Genomic DNA, 13159 nt, shown 5'->3' on the forward strand with positions numbered 1-13159 from the left:
TGAGCTCTCCAAAGGAAAGAGTGTGGCATGCAAGATCTGGGACCAGGATACAAAACACTGTCATGCACCACTCCAAAGGAACAGAAGAGGAGGGGTACACAGGAGGGGTGAGAAAGGGGTGCTTGGACTGAATGCTGGAAAAAGATTCCTCCCCAGTTTTCTTCTTCCTTCCTTCCTTCCTTCCTTCCTTCCTTCCTTCCTTCCTTCCTTCCTTCCTTCCTTCTTCTCTCTCTCTCTCTCTCTCTCCCCTCCTCCTCCTCCTCCTCCTCCTCCTCCTCCTCCTCCATTCTTCTTCTTCTTCTTCTTCTTCTTCTTCTTCTTCTCTCTCTCTCTCTCTCTCTCTCTCTCTCTCTCTCTCTCTCTCTCTCTCTCCTGCATATGAACATGCTTTTACACCAGGATATGATCAGAGAGTTTTCAAAGGAAACCCAAATGGTCCAAAGATGCTTAAGTTTTATAGTTGGAGATGGTTTTCCATGTTGTCATTATGAGATTATTGTACTGATGATTTAGAAGGAAAAATTACTTCTATTTCCTGTCATTTTTCCCCCTCTGAGTGACCTAAGGAAAAGCAAAAATACAGGGCTGAGTACTGGAGGCATGTGGGAATTCTATGCGATGAATATAGAACACATTTAAATATAAACTGCAGATTTTACTGGTGTTTTCTGATAACTGTGTCTCTATGACCTATAACTGAGAAGTAGCTTAAGACTATACATGTGTATTTACAATATCAACTCTTATTTTAGTTAGTTTATGTTGAATTCTATTTATATAAAGATATATGATCATTATCTCAATAAATTAACCAGACTACAGTTGCATAACTCAATACAAGAAAAGTTTCTTATTGTTCGCATCAACCATTGGTTGCTGCCAAAGATGTGCCTTACACGTTTACTTAAGGATCCAGGCTGAAGTCTACCTTCTTGAAATCTTTGTCATCCGAACATTTGCCTTGGCTTCCATTTCCAGGAAAGACTGGGGTTGATTCTCTGTCACGTCCTGGCTCTGAAGCCATAAAACGATTTGCCTGGGAAGAACACTTAGACACTATTTGTGGGAGGAGTGAGTCAGTACTTTCTGACTAGTGGCTGCAATGGCCACGTATGCACAGCAAGCAGCAAGCACTTCTACATTTACTAACCCTGGTACCTGACTGACATCCAGGAATGACAGAGCATGTGACCGGGCAGCCAATTGGCTGGTGCCAATTATTCAGGACAAGCAGTTATGGACAAACAGGACATGGGTGGAGGGTATAAAGGCACTCCCTGCATCCACAATAACTGAGTCTGCTTCTGCTCCTCACCTGGCTCCCGGAGTCTGTGTCATTGATTCTGCACCTTCTTACCTCCTACCCCAAAGACCATCCTGGAGGCTGAGAGCTAAGACAACAACAATTCCTTGGACCCATGGCTAGCCATGCAGTCACATCTGACTGCATGGAATTTGCATGCCTGTATATGACAAACCCATGCCTCTGTCACATTCCATATTATATGAATCCAGATTCCTAAAAGTGAATTTAGAAGGCGAGAAAACATCTGCAAATTAGTAAGAAGATGCCTTACAATTCATGTCAACAGGTGTTACTAAAATGGTTTCCTTAAGATTGTCTGAACAAAGTGAAAAGGAGATGCACCTATATGACTTCCCAATGTCTGGTTTTATCAGATGCAATTTATTTTTTAAACTAGTTTTTTGAGATGTTATGTATTTTCCAATATCAGTGTAATTAAGAATAACTAGACCATTTCTATTGTTGTTTTTATATGAAAATAAGAAAAATCATAGCCATAAAGAGCTACTTTGCATTTGCTATAAATCCCCATCTTGGGATAATTAAAATACGCCATAATACACTTCTAGCCTTTCTTCTGGTACTAACTGTACACAAAGAGAAAACATGGTCACTCATAAAGGACTGAATTTCAACAAAATTTATCATTTTCTCATTAAATTTTATAATGAAATTATTAGACTATAAATTGTTAAATTTCCTACTTTTACTATATGATACAATTTTTATTTCTTTTGAATTAAAAGCATTCAATAAAAACTTTTATAATTTGAAATTACTGATTTAGAGAAAATAAAGCTCATATATAAGATATTTTTCCCCTTGGGATAGCTCTATGTTCTCTCTCTCTCTCTCTCTCTCTCTCTCTCTCCCTCTCTCCCTCCCCCCCACCCCCAGGTCACATTTCACAGGCATGATAGAAAGGAATACTTTTTCTCCAACTTGAAAACATTTTCTTATCTATGGAAGAAATTTTAATATTATTATAATTTTCTTAGATTCCTATTATTCTGCCTTAGTATGATTTTTAAAGTGTTGCCATTTTTTGTAGCACGTCAGTTACTCCCTTATGAAGAGATTATGATGAATAATTAAAGCACAGCTTAATCCTAGCAGCATGTAGTTTCTTGGGACTGAAAAGTTGCTAGAATTGGTAAGACTCATCACTTATGGTTTTTAAAAAACATGTGTTATGTCATTTCCCTCCTGGTCATGTCTCAAGCAGACTTTTAAAAAGGCATTTTTGAGAAATATTTGTTTAAAGTAGGGTTTGACATTTAGTTATATATTTTATATTGGAAATTCAAGAGAAACTTGACCTATAACCTATTTCTCTCTCCATTTATAATCTCCGAGCATCATTCTAAAACTAAAAATGTAGTTGTTCTGTAGGATGTATATACACTTTAGTGCACTGCTAAGTTCACAGGATTATCAAAATATGGAAGAAATCTAAGTCTCTACAGAAAAACTAATGTCTCAAGAATCCAAGGTGTCAGTGACAACCAACTAACATTTGCTGAGCAGTGGGAGGAGGTGGGAGCACGGGTTAGGCAGTGAAGATCCAGAAAACAGCGTGATACCAGTTCACACCTGCCTAGTTTGTTACTCTCGGTCTAGGGTGACTCTGCTTCAGACATGGTGCCTTTGTGGTTACAAAGTGGTCGGTGGTCTTGAAACTTCATCCATGCTACCCCACAGGAATGAAGAAGAAAGAGATGGTAAAAACTACTCTTAAACAAAGCTTTGCTCTCTAACTCAGGAATGAATACTTTTTTCCCACAGGCTTCCTCTTACTGGGCAAAGCTGAGTTAAGCAGACAGCAGCAAAAGTAGCTATGGGAATTGAAAATAGAGCATACAGTGAACAGGTAGTTAGCAGAATAAACTTCTTTATATAGTTACAAATGTACATACACACAAGTATATAAGTAATATTTAAAACGATTTTACTTTGGTCACAGGACATGAAGAAATCAAATTTGCATTTGCCATAAACCTTTCCCCATGCTGTGCTTGTTCTCACAGATTCAGAAAGTGCTGGTCGGCTGCGTGGGGTGGGGAGAGGTCACCATTTTACCTAGCTGTGAACTCTGTCACCTACAATACTGACCATAATGGCAAGAGGGTCCATGGATGCAATAGTGGCATGGATGATATGGGGGGTAACCAACAACTTCTGAGAATTATATTCAAAGCCCACTCCACTGTTAATCTGGCCAAGAACCCGTGCATGGGAGCTTACAAACTCCAGGGAAGAATCTACTACTATAGTTTGCTAATCTGACATAGTATCAGATTGCCTTTTAAATTTGTGCCTCTACACCCATAAATAAGCAGAGCTGTCAGACCGCATCAAGTAAGTTTCTTTATGCAGTGGACAGTGGGGGAGGCAGAGACTCAAAACTGGCATAGCACAAGGAATAAATGCCAGTGGAGTGATCAGCCACATATGGGATATTGCTAGCATCCTCCATGACCAAGGCTCAGGGACCACAATGAAAGAGGAAGAAAAAAGATCATTAAGCCAGAGGCCGTGTGTGTGTGTGTGTGTGTGTGTGTGTGTGTGTGTGTGTGTGTGTGTGTGTGTGTGTGTGTGTAGACCTTAACAGTATTTTCTAGACATGACAAGACTCTACACTCGTGAGCTTGCAGTTGTAGTTGCCTGCATAGAAGCTCAAGGTAGTCAATATTCTAGAGTAGAACAGGAAAGAGTCATGAGCCCTGATTCCTAACTGAGGACCTACAAATACCTGATGATTTGGGGGAAGGAAGAGTCATTGTTTTTTAAGGACATGGCTCCTGGCAGGTCAACTGTGTTCCATTTGGCCCCATTCCCAGAAGTATATGAACAACACAATCTGGACTTTGTGTTTTGTTAACAAATAAAGTCGACATGGAGCTGGGGTGGGAGCTAGGGAGGTGGAGGTAAATCTGGGAGGAGTTTTGGGAAGAGGGGGGTGAATGTGACCAAACATATTGTCTGAAATTCTGAAAGAATTATTAAACTATTCCATTCAAATGTTAGAGTGATTTAACTTTACTCAAATGTTAGTGATTTCCAGTTGATCTCCTGTTCTTTTCCCCTATAAAGAGAATATGCTGGACTCATCTGAGATTCAGTGTGGTCATCTTCCATAGGTGACACATGATTATTTATATTTTTCATAAAATGAGGACTCTTCAGTAATTTGGCAGGGGGAAGCAGGCCGATGCAAACAGACCCATGCAAGGAAACACTGCAATGTCATCCCAGTGTGCCACGGTTCCCCAGACTATAAATTGTTGCCTTTCTCTGTTTAGTCCTGAAGAATCTGCCTTGATTCTTTTGGGTCTTGATTGCATGAAATCCGTAGCCAGGTGGCTCTCCTACAAGAACCTCCATCTCTTGCTCACTGACAGTTCCCAGGCCACGAGCTGCATGGTTGACAGGAAGCTTCCGAAGGCAGATCTGAGAGTGGTAGTGGAGATTTCAGGATGAAAGCTTGTGCTCTAGCAGTTCCAACAAACTAAGCAAGGTCACTGGCTCCCAGCATGGTAATTAAAACCATGGGAGGGGTGGATGGAGGTTTGTTGAGTATGACATTAGGAAGAAGAACAAACAATGGGCCCCAGTGACCACTGTATCTTTGGGGTGCTGACATGGAGTTTAAATGGAGGGCAAGGATATTTATAACTTAGTGGCCATGGCCACTGTGTGCCCCTCCCCCATCACAGCTCCATCATCATCATCTCAGGTCTCCTTTGTCCAAGGTTACCTTGCCTTCAAAACCAAGGTTTTGGTTTCATTGGCTGTCAAGACCCTATGAAATCTCTTCCTGGAAGATACGTCCCCCCTCGTTTGCATGAGGGTTTCTTCCTTTTCTTCCCTCACAGCATGGCATTTCCAGGGAAATTTTAAGTCTTTGGGGTTCATTGTATTAACAGCCTGAAAGCAGGAGGGGTGGAGATATAAGTGTCTCCTAGACTACCTTTTCTCCTGTCAGGTCAGTTTCAGGAATGGTTGGCCTCTTTCCCACAGACTTTTCACAGTCTAGAGCACCCGTGTGCTACATGTAAATGGTAGCCTTTCGGTGACAAAAGCTTGCAAGAAAGAGGAGGGAAGGAGTTTTGGTGAAGATCCAGCTTCCACAGTCACCCAGCTGATTTAAGTCTCTAACAGACTTGCTTCTTTTGTTAATAGCAAATGCTGCTTGTGTTTGACATTTAGAGGCATGGAGCCAAATCACTCTAGTCCATAGTTTTGCTAAAGAAATATCAGAATTATACAAGTTCCAGACCAATTCTGTTAAATGTAAAGCAGTCACAGAAACAGAAGTGCAAAGCAGCTATTGTACCCGCTCTGATGAGTCATGCAGGACGGACTGGAGGATACTGTGACTCAGGACTACCAGTCTGAGAGCTGAATGCTATGCTGTAAACAGAGGCTCATGGGCTGAGTGAGGCTCTAGATCCTTCTAGAAGCAAATGAATTGCAGTGCTTGCTTTTTTAAAAAAAATATGTTAATAATGTTAACATAAAGGTTGTGGAAACCCTAGCTGTCTCTGCACACAGTTCTGTGTCCTGAACTACCTGCTGTCTGTTTCGTTAACTAAAATTTATACCAGTTTCCATCTTGGTTGCAACAGGATTTATTGGCTGAAACTCTTGATTCATGTTCCATTTCCACAAGTGTTCTCTCTTAAAGGACCCATTCTCACTTGCCTGGCATCCCTTGCCTATACAGTGTTCTTTCTTTCTTTCTTTCTTTCTTTCTTTCTTTCTTTCTTTCTTTCTTTCTTTCTTTCTTTCTTTCTTTCCTTCCTTCCTTCCTTCCTTCCTTCCTTCCTTCCTTCCTTCTTTTCTTTCTTTCTTTCTTTCTTTCTTTCTTTCTTTCTTTCTTTCTTTCTTTCTTTCTTTTTCTTTCTGTGTGTATTGATATTGTCTTTTCTATGTATACATCTTCAGAACATGTATAGTTTCATGTGTACCTATTAATTTATATTAACACCAGTGGGTTAGAGGTCCTTCTATCACTTAATTTTCTTTCCTTTGTAAATATGTGTACATGATTTTCCCATGTGACTGTGTCTTATGTTGGGCTTTTCTTGACCAGACTCTGAGGTGGAGATGGGCATGGAGAGAGTTTGCTGGTCATCTCCTCAGAATTAAACACTGGGAAGAACAGAAGGAATCAGGCCAAAATAGAGAGAAGCCAGTTGGACATTCCTGGGAGCTGGAAAGATGACTACCTGAGTCTTGAAAAAGAAGACCGCAGGACAGGTAGAGCTGCCAATCTGTGTCAGTCTAGCATCTCCTCACTCACCTATACTGCATAACCCACTCTATACATGAGTATCTATCTGCCCAGACTCCTTGACATAGCATTTCACATTACGTCATTCATTCACGAACAGGTGAAAGTTTCTCTAGGGGTTGTCAAGAAGGAATTCCTGGATGTCTGGAGCCATTGTCTTCGACTTTGTTCTCATCAGAAGTGCACAAGGGTCTCTGGGCCTCGCCAACATTGTCTCTCCTCTGTCTCTGCGTTGTCCCAAGCTCATGGACCTGTGACGCTAAATTTGCATTTGTAAAATTATCAATGTCTTTGAGAATATTGTATGTGCTTTGTGGTCTCTCAGGTTCCTTCTGTGAATTATCTATTCATTCTCTTTGTCAAATGTTCTATTGAGTTCTGGAGAATCATTGTGGTCTCTTTAGCTGGTGAACAATCTCTCAAAGATTTTGATAATGATATCTAAAGAATTCAAACAACACTCTTAGGTGTGTGGGCTCCTGTTTTGAATAACTAGGTTTTAATTAGTCATTCTTGCTGTCTGTCTGCCTCTCTGCTTCTGTCTTGCTCTCACACATGCATAGCTGTTTGTGATAATTTTGAACGATCACTTCAGTTATATAACAATCATGTAGTTTTTAACTAAGGATTTTTGAGAGTGGTTAATTTAGAAAAACATCTTCTCTATCTCTTTGTTCTCCCTTCCTCTCTCCATATCCCTCTCCCTCTGTCTGTCTGTCTGTCTGCCTGTCTCTCCCCCTCCCCTCCCCCCCCCCTCTCTCTCTCTCTCTCTCTCTCTCTCTCTCTGTGTCCTATCATCCTTAAACTGATGAAGCCTTAGAGTGTTTTCTACCATTTCTGAGTCGTAACTTTATTTTACAGCCAAATGAATTTATTATTTTTAAACTTTTATTGGCTCTTTACCAATTTCACATCATGTACCCAAATCCCACTTACCTCCCAACCCTTGTAAACACCCACCAACAGAGACAAAAAACTTGTCGTGGAAGCTATAGTGTCACGGTGTGTTCCACAGCATACCTTTTTGTCCACACTTCTTTTTTATAAATGTTCATTTCGATAACTTGTTGGTCTGGTATGAGGCCTCTGGCTTCTGCTACTCTGTTGATACTGGAACCTCACTGGGGTTCCCCTTGGATAGCCTGTTGTTGCCCTGTGCCGTGGAGATCCTGTAGTTTTGGATCTGTAGGCCACTTAATGTACTCTAGCAATTCATGAAGGAGGAAGATGTAGGGGTGGATCGGGGCCTTAGAGGTATCTGGGTTGTGCATCCCACTGTCTCTCCTGCTTTTATGCCCACAGGACTGGCTCACCAGCCCTGCTCTACCAAGGCTAGGTTTACCCTGCTGCCCACATGAGGTACAGGACCAGTTCTTCTGAGTGTTGCAGCCCATGAGGGACATGGCTGGTTCTCCCACTCTCATAACCCCAGGACCAGCTCTCTGCCATGCCATAGATGACAAGGGATGAGGGAGAGGAGTAAGCATTCATGCCACCACATAGCAGAAAGAGGCAGGGCTGGCTCGCCCACAGTCATACCCTCAGGGCCAGCTTATCTGCATCATGCTCTCATGATCAGTTCTACTGTGCTGCCCAGATGAGGTGCAGGAACTCAGGTGCTGCCCAAATGCTGCAGCAGGTAAGGGACAAGACAAGCTCTCCTGCTTTCATGACTCCCTTGGGGCCAACTCTCCTGCCCAAAACCTTGGTGAGGGCAAAAGGGAGGGGATCTCTTCCTCATTCATGTCACTGCAGGGCAGACAAGTTGTGGCCAGCTCTCTCATGCTCACACCTTTGGAATCAGCTTGCCCATGACCCTCCAACCCCCAACCAGGTTTAGCTCTTCTGTGCTGCCCAGGTGAGGTGCAGGGCCTGCTCTCCTGAGTGCTGTAGCTGGTGAGGGGCAGGGCCAACACTCCTGCTTTCATGACCCCAGAGCCAGGTCTCCAGCCTGTTGCAGGTGTAGAGGAGGGAGGGGGGGAGGGAAAAGAGGGGGGGTATTTTTCCCTTGTCTATGACAGAGCATGGAAGACAAGTAGTAGGACCAGGTCTCCCAGGCTTCTATCCTGGGGAGGGGGCTCACCCGCAACTCCTGCAATGTGCCCTGAGTACTGCAGCTGGCTAGGCTTCAGGGTCATCTCTCCTGCTCTTATGGCCCCAGGACTAGCTCTCCTGTGATGACCATGTGAGGAGCTGATCCAGTTCTGCACTGCTTTCAGACATTAGTATGCCCTCGGGAGGCGGCACCAACCAGAAACATCTGTCTGGCCTTTAGTAGTAACAGATCCCTACCACTTCAGGCCTAGTGACCTAAATGTGTCCCAGGGTGGTAGCTTAGACCAGGATCCCACTGTGGTCCCATGCGGCATTGCTAGCTACTTAAATTAGGCTGTTCCTCACTACCCTCAGGTGTCTAGTTCTGCCTCTCTTCATTGTGCCCGTACCCTTCTCTTTCTCTTCCATTTCTCCACTAATTACTTGCACCTCTTAGAGGCTTCTGGGGTCTCTGGGTGTATGGGGTGGCCTCAGGAGTGGTTTCAAGAGTTCTATGCCCTGCTTGTACATTATGGAGTAGGGCAGGGGTCATCTCAGACATGGTCTGTCTGCCCCCTCCAGGCCTGCATGATGCCTGACGTGGTTGTCTCAGGTTTTCCCCTTGCCTGGCCTGGCTACCCAAGTGGCCCATACAAGGGTCATCTCTCTCAGGCTCATTCACCACCAGGAGCCCCCAGTGCCAGGTGGTAGACGTAGGGAAGAGGAATTCTTCTAGTCTCCTATTGCTCCCCATCTTGGGAGCCATAGGGACCTGCCGGAGCTGGACTGGTGGGCGTCTCTTGCTAGCTCTCTGTCCATGGCCCCTGGTGCTGGACTGGTGGTTGTATCAGGTTTTTATTTTTTATTTTTTTCAGGGGATGTTAGGCTACTAATCATTCATATGTCCACAGGTCAGAACAGAGTGCAGACATAGTCTTTCTCTACTCTGCCACCTACTGACGCAATATGACACAGCAGCCACATCTACAATACCTCTAGGGGCAGGTAGTCAGTTGAATCCATAAAGGAACTGAAGAGAGCTGAGGGCTTTGCTGCATCCTTGTCTCCTTCATTACGTCCCCTTTCCTCCCCAAGTTTTATTCTTCTGCTGTATTCGTCAAACTAAGACTTAACAGAGATGAACAACCTTATGGTTGTTCTGAAGGCCTTGATTTTTATCTAAAAAACAAGGTGTAATTTGAGATGTGTTTTTCATACAAAAATGTAAATTCTATAGTCACACAATGTATAAATGGCACAGTTCTGAGTGGGTACATCCTTGGGCTCTCTCCTCATTCGATGTCTCTCACTCAGGAGGCAAACACCCCCAGGCTAGTCTGTTATCTCTCCCCAGGGAGCATTTATGTCAAGAGAATACATTCCTGGCCATCTGTCTTGGGTTAAGACAGAGCCAAATCCTCCAGAGGTCCCCATGGCAGAAGCACAGATTGCATTCCCAGTGGGCTGAGGGTGCAGGCTGAGCCTGCTTCCTCCCTCCAGCCAGCACAGAGTTTGGAAACTGTTACCTTACATTTATTTTTCTTGCCAGAGGTGTCTCTTCTTTATCGAACCCAGAGAGGCTCACTTGGGAATGCTTGCTCCTTCATCCATCCAGACACAATATTTACTAAACGAGCTGAGAAAAATCTGGCAGCAAAAACTGGTCCACAAATGCTGGACACAAACACACACACAGACCACCCATCTGTGAAGTCCCTCACCGGAGGTCTTGCCAATGAGAATTCTGTTCCTGCTCCACATCGAACACATTTCCTGAGTGGGAGGCTCCTGCGAGCGAGAGAATCTGCTTCAAGTTGTGTTTGGGTCAAAATGTGTTAGAAGTAGGCTTTGATGGTTGCGTTCTAGCAGCTGTCGGGAAAGAGTGTGCACGGAGAGCATTTTAGAACCAAAGTGCTCTCCTCCCAAGTGACACAGTGATGTATTTGTATAAAATGAAGCATTACTTTATCACTTATTCACAAAAGGAAAATGCACAATGCAGGCTTTCCAGCGTCTCAAGTCTTGTCAGAGGCAGCTCATGGCTGTCCATCACCTGTACTGCAGATAAATAGCCACATTTTCCAGAGAGCAGACTGCTTCTCTGTGATGAGTTTCACTATCCATACCCCCCATGTCTAGCTCAGTCCTGTGAATGCATGCATGAGCCAGGGACTGCAAAATTCTACACAGCAAGAACTGTGGCAGGAGCTCCGTGCTGCTCATGGGTCATGTCAAGAGCCACACACATTACTTTCCCATGGGCTAAGGTCTTGCAGCCATTTTCAGCAGGTGAGCAACGTAGCCTTGGGTGATTCAGTCCACGTGCAGGTGGGAGGTTCCCACACCTGCACCGCACACTCTCTGTTGTGCCTTTGGGTGACGACTTGACAGACTGCCCTGGAGGAAATACAGGAGCAGTGTGGAGTGAGCACCTCCAGGGAAGAAATGTAGAGGAGAAAAGGAGGCAAAGGTCCTTCCTGATCATTGTGACCTAGTTTATGTAGGCTGATGGAGGCCTCTAAAGGCTTAGACCCACTAGTCTCTCAAGAGTCTGTGAATATCTCGTGTTCCTCTGCAGATGTCACTCATGGCTTCAGATGTATCTCCTTATAGATCTCACAGCAAGTGCAGCTATGAACTTAATGAGTCCATTTAATTTTATCTCTCTCCTCCACTAGTCCGTAAATCCAGATATCCTGTAAGGAGCCGTGGGCATCTTTGGGCAGTGACGAGATAAGTGACCCAAGGTTCCACATTGTTCTGAGTCCCTGTGTCGCAATGTCTCCAGGACATGAGGGTCTACTAAGGTCCTGAGACCGTTTTCTGGTGTCACTCTTCTGGGAGAGGAGATGTGTTTGACCTAGTTTCTAAGTGTATATTTTCACACAATTGCTCTCCTGCTGGCTCTTCGTCATTTCCTGGCTTACATTTTTTAACACAAAGTTTTAATTTTTGAAACTAGTTATTTAATGGGGGTAGGGGATGTAGTTTGTATCTGGTGTGTTTGGGGGTTATGGCTTTAGTCCAAGGTGCTAGATAGGGAAACCAGCCTTTGTCACCAGCTCTGGCACCTGCAGGTCTGGCTTTTGCAAAGGCAACATTTGATTCTCCAAAGTTGCTGTTCCTCAGTATGGGCTGGCATTTGGCTTAGTGGGACAAGCACAGGACTCAGAACGTCATGTTTGTGTGTCATCTGCTGTGTGGCCTTGAACAGGAGAGCTGACGGCTCTGGGCTCAGTTTTTTCATTTATGAGACTGGTATGAAATGTACTTTCTCCTGAGGTCATTGGAAGAATTAAATTGGAAAATACTGGTAAAGTCTTGGACCAAAATAAACCCTTAGAAAACATGTGCCCCTGGCCTTCTCTCTTTCTCTCTTTCTGAAGTCTCCATTGAGAAGACGAGGAGAACACCTATCACTCAGTGAATGAATGCATTCACTCAGCAAGCGAATGCAGGAAGCTCTGAGGGATGAGGTGTGACCCACACTATGTATTATTTTGGAGCATTAAATGGACATGGTGAATCTTACTTAGGGAATACCCAAAGGTCTGGACACTGTGGCAGACATCTGAAAGGCGTTATCCCATCTAATCATCACCAGGATGCTTTAAGTAGGGTTCCATTACCAACACTGTACAAACAAAGCAAAGGGTCAGTGAGACTGTCAAAAAATAATGGTGTCGTAAGTAAGAAGTGGTTTTTCTAAGGTACCCTGAAACAGAAGGGCACGGATGGGCTATATGCACAAGTTATCAAGGTGAACACCAATCAAGCTCCATTTATCAGATCAAGGCCTCTTTGTCTCTTTACTGACTCTGTGATGCAAAAGAGAAAATATAATTCATTGTGACAAATACGTTGGCTTGACATCAAATGGGAATAACGCTGATGGTATGCATGGTGGTTATGGACAAGAGTCTTCCCCTTGGGGTAGGATGGTGGAGGTGGGTTTTGGTGGGGCATCAGGAAAGGGAGGGAGGGTGGTAAAGCTGCTTTTCCCAGAGAAAGGAAGAGGCCCACCCCTGTTTTACATCCATCTGAGAAGGAAGAGGAGAGGATGCTAGGTAGCAGGGGATGGATGGAAGACAGATCGGGTCTGTGGGGATGGTCACAGGGATTAGGAAAGTTAAAATGCCTCTTGTGACATGCAGCAGTGTGCTTGTCATGTTCAGTGTCTACTCGTTGTCACCAGTGGTTCTGTTATGATTTGGATTTGTAATGTCCCCCATAGGCTTATTATTTGAATGCTTGGAACCCCAGCTGCTTGCATTATTTGGTCGATGTTCTGAGATTTTAGAGGGCTGAACCAGAGGAAGTGGGTTACTGTATGGTGGGTCCTTGGATACCTCCTGTTTGACTAATAGGTCTCTTGGTCGTAAAATACACATCTCTCCACCAGAGACTTCTGTCCTAATGTCCTGCTCAGGTACATGGGACTAAGAGTCTATAAACTGAACTTTTAAAAATTGGGATCCAAAGTAACCTGTCCTTTGTGTTTAAGTTTTCCCTGTCATTTACAC

At 43.9% G+C, this 13159-nt stretch overlaps 1 non-coding gene across 1 annotated transcript; it reads right to left on the reverse strand.

Moving 5' to 3' along the window:
- Positions 1-9513: 9513 nt before the first annotated feature.
- LOC116908391 lies at positions 9514-9642 on the reverse strand. The gene has a single exon (XR_004388936.1). It is a non-coding gene; the product is annotated as a small nucleolar RNA SNORA17 (small nucleolar RNA).
- Positions 9643-13159: the final 3517 nt, after the last annotated feature.

Source organism: Rattus rattus, chromosome 8, assembly GCF_011064425.1.
Source record: "Rattus rattus isolate New Zealand chromosome 8, Rrattus_CSIRO_v1, whole genome shotgun sequence".
NCBI classification, from domain to species: Eukaryota; Metazoa; Chordata; class Mammalia; order Rodentia; family Muridae; genus Rattus; species Rattus rattus.